We start from the raw sequence: 3,974 nt of genomic DNA, 5'->3' as shown, positions 1-3,974 counted from the left end.
TCTTAAATCAGTTTTCCTTTATGACTCCACAATTTCTTTTCTAAGCACCAAAATTCTTGGTTACTCCAACTCAAATCCTCAAAGTTATCCTTAATGCCTTCTCTCTCACATCCTCCTAAGTTCAATCAATGATTAAGCCCCATTAGCTTGCTTTGTTTCCTTTCCCTCTTGCCTTCTTATTCCTCTACACTTGCCTAGACAACTGTAGTAGATTTTTTTTTTTTTTGCTTTGTAATCAGTATATTAAAGAGACATTCATACATTTCAAGAATTGCTTAAATTCTGATACCAGATTTAAGCTTGTGAACATATGACTTTAAACATACAATTAAAGCTATTCATCATAATCTGCTATACTACCAACATTAAATTACAGTTACTCTGGAGCATAAGTTAAATGGTTTAAAGTAAGCCTATAACATACCTACAAAAACACCTTCCTATCTCATACATGCAAATTACTTCTCCATGTAAAGGTCTCATCACTCTAACCTCTAAGTTTCCCTGCTCCAGAAGTCACTACTCTAAGGCTTACTGTGGTCCAAAGGTGGGGGGGCGGGGGGCAAAAAAAGTAACCAGGACCAATAGCTATATTAATAAAAGATGGCACAGCAAAAGAAGGGAATGCAATTCTACAAGTGCAAGCCCTCAATAAGCAGCATATTATGATAAACCCCTTCTTTACAAAGGTATCATTTCTATCACTGATACCACAGGCTAAATTAAATTATACAGCATGCCATCTTCAAGTACAGTTGAGGCAATAGAATAAATGCAGAAGCATCACAATGAATCCCACTTACTACATACAGACCAACACTTCTCTACATTAATTTCTTTGTCTGACTGCCAGTTAAACACAGTTTTAATTTCATAGCTTAACAATTAAGGGTCATACACTGAAGTCAATACATATACCTGGCATTTCAATCTAAGCTATTCCATGTACATAGCTGAAATCAATTACAAAGTATGGCCTAACAAATGCTAGGGGAAATTTTTTAAAGTCATTTTTACAAGTACTAAACTTATCTTGCACACTGAAGTCATCATACATACAGGGCAAAGTCAGAGCTTTTATATTTGAGTTTATTCTTCATTTAACTTTTAAACACTACTATAGTTGAATATTAAAACAAAAGCAAGTAGTGAGCATATGATTATAGTCCTTCACTCAATCACTACTGCAAATAAAACACCAGCAGTGAGTGTTATTCACAGGCCCTACTAAGAGGTCTGACACTGAACACCACCCCGAGGATGATGTTCATCATCCTCGTATGCTTCTCCATTGTAATGGCGCCGTCTTTCCTGATTTGGATCAAAGTCCACTAATTCTACCTGGTCCATTTCATCAGTCTCTTCTACTTCCTTCCTCTCAGGCAGAGTTTTTTCCAGCAAAGAGAGTTTATCAGAGAGAGAAAGCCATTCTCAGGAAAGTTTACCTTAAATTCAATGATTAGGCGACCCTTTTCGTATGGCCTACGATAAATTGGCATGCCTTCATTTAGCACACACTTGATATCTCCATGCTTGACAATTTGACCTGGATGAGAAGTGATGACTATGGTTCGGTTGTCAAGAGTAGATATTGGCTTTTGGAAGCCACACAACGCCTCAACCAGCTGTATGTCCATACACATGAAAAGGTCTTCTCCTCGTCGAGTAAAAACAGCATGGTCCTTCTGATCTAAAACAATGATAATATCTCCTGGCTCCAGTCCTGGTTCTTGGTCTCCTTCACCATGGAATGTTATCTTCTGGCCATCTTTCATGCCTTTGTCAATATGAACTTCTAGAATTTTCTTTTCTCGAACTATCTTCCTTCCATTGCAGCTTTTACATCTATCTTTAGGACTGATCCGCTCCCCATGGCCCTGGCACTCCATGCAGACAGACTGAATTTGCTGAACCATTCCAGGTCCTATCTGATGAATTCTTATTTGCATTCCAGTACCTCGGCAATTGGGACAGCATTCTACCGCTCCTTTTTTACCACCTCGGCCTTCACATTTGTCACAAATCACATTCTTTTGCAGAGCTAGTTTTCTTGTTGCACCATTATATAAATCTTCTAAAGTTACTGTAAGTTGATGGACAACGTTTTTACCTCTCCTCTCTCTCTGCATCCTGCCTCCTCCTCCGAAAAACATATCAAAGATGTCCATGGGGGAGCCAAAACCACCACCTGCTCCACCTTCTTTAATTGCCTGTTCTCCTCCTTTGTCATATAACTCCCTTTTCTTTGCATCAGAGAGCACTTGAGAAATCTGTTTAAACTTCTCGCCTCCATTTGGATTCTTATCAGGGTGGTACTTCAAGGCCAGTTTCCTGTAAGCCTTTTTCAATTCTTCTTGGGTGGCATTGGGTTTGACCCCCAAAACATCATAGTAAGTGGTTTCTTTCACCATTTTCTACAGCCGGTGAGCGGGCCGATGCCGGTGTGGGGGAGCGGGAAGGAGCGCGTTGCTGTGCGCAGCTCGGGCAGCCGCCGCTCCTCCGCCTTTCACCGAGCGTTCTGGAAAGTTCCTGTAGTAGATTCTTGGCACACCTCTCCCTCTAGGCTCTCACCTTTCAAATACATTTAATGAAATGCCACCAGGGGATCTTCCAAAGTAGACCTCTCCTCAGGCCGCTGCCCTCCTTAAAAATTCTTTGAAGGCTCTCCATAGCTCAAAAAATAAAAGCCACACTCCCATGCCAAGTATTCAAGGTTCTCCATGCTGGGATCCAAGACTATCTTTCAGCCTTTTTAATATCCTACTCCTTTCCCCCTACCACATATTCATTGCAGCCTGAAAAGTGACCCACCACCCTCTGAACAGATCACGGTACTTCCCTGCTGCTCTTCACTTGTGCCGTACCCTACACCCAGATTTCCCTCCATAGCCACCTTTTAATATCTTATTTCTACTTTAAAGATAAGTTCAAAATACTATCTCAGGAATTGATTTCCCAAAACAGATATGATGTCTCTGGCCTCTGACCCCCAGTGGCACACTAACCATGCACACACCTGGTCACTCTTCCAGCAAGTCTTAGTAAGACCTCCCATGCATTTCACTAACATCATAGTTTTGTTCCTCTCAGTCCCTTCACTTGTCACCTTCGTCACACCCTCTTAAATTGTAAGTTCACTGAAGACATATATTTTCACATTTATGTCTTTTTAGAACCAATCACAATGGCAGGCATCTGAGAGACTAAATACATATCCATCTGAATAGAGAAATGCTTGGTTGTTGTACCCTACATGAGAGGAGCATCTTGGCTTTCTTAAGAGAGAAATGGAGGGCAGCTGTCTCATACTCCTCTCTCATCCAGCTTAGAATTCTTCTCCCTCAAAATCGTATAACCTATACAAGGACAGTGGTCTTCTTCATCTTTGTTCTGGCATCCATCGGAGTGTAGTCAGGCGAGGGGCAGGGGTCTATAGTGCTCTTGCATTCTGTCTGCAGGTCTTGTCTTAGAATCAAACCAAGGGGAGGCAGAACAGACTCCAGTCATCTAGTAGACTTAGAAGTGACAAGACAAACGGAAAGAAAACCTTTGAGCTCATCAGCAGTGGAGGTTATCCACTTTGAGGTCCATGAGGTCCCAGGAATGCCATGGCTGGTGACCCAAGTCCTGGCTCTGACTCTCTAACTCCTGACCTCGGATACATTAAACTTGTGAGGACAAAGAAAGAATACTGAGAGATAATGGCAATGAAAAAATAGGAATGCGTCCCCAAAAATGTTCACTAGAGGTTCCAGAAGTTGTATGATTATTTTGAGAAAATATCCAATTGTTCCAGTGTGTCTAAAAACTAGTGTCCAGGAGTGCTAGAGTTACAAAAATATCAAAAGGGAAACGAGTAAAGAAATTTGGACAAAATTAGATTCAGAACTTGTATTAGTTAGCAGAGTGATCATACATCATTGTAATACCTTATGGAATTCTGCAAAAAAATTCAAATTTGAATCATTCCTGGT

The 3,974-nt window shown here is 40.9% G+C and overlaps 1 pseudogene; it reads right to left on the bottom strand.

Moving 5' to 3' along the window:
• Window positions 1-540: 540 nt before the first annotated feature.
• On the bottom strand, window positions 541-2,524 carry LOC106700906 (dnaJ homolog subfamily A member 1 pseudogene; annotated as a pseudogene).
• Between the last annotated feature and the right edge of the window lie 1,450 nt (window positions 2,525-3,974).

This window comes from Bos mutus, chromosome 11 (assembly GCF_027580195.1).
Source record: "Bos mutus isolate GX-2022 chromosome 11, NWIPB_WYAK_1.1, whole genome shotgun sequence".
In the NCBI taxonomy this organism is placed as follows: Eukaryota; Metazoa; Chordata; class Mammalia; order Artiodactyla; family Bovidae; genus Bos; species Bos mutus.
Note: the sequence above shows the minus strand (reverse complement) of the source record. Positions and strands in the feature narration are given on the sequence as shown.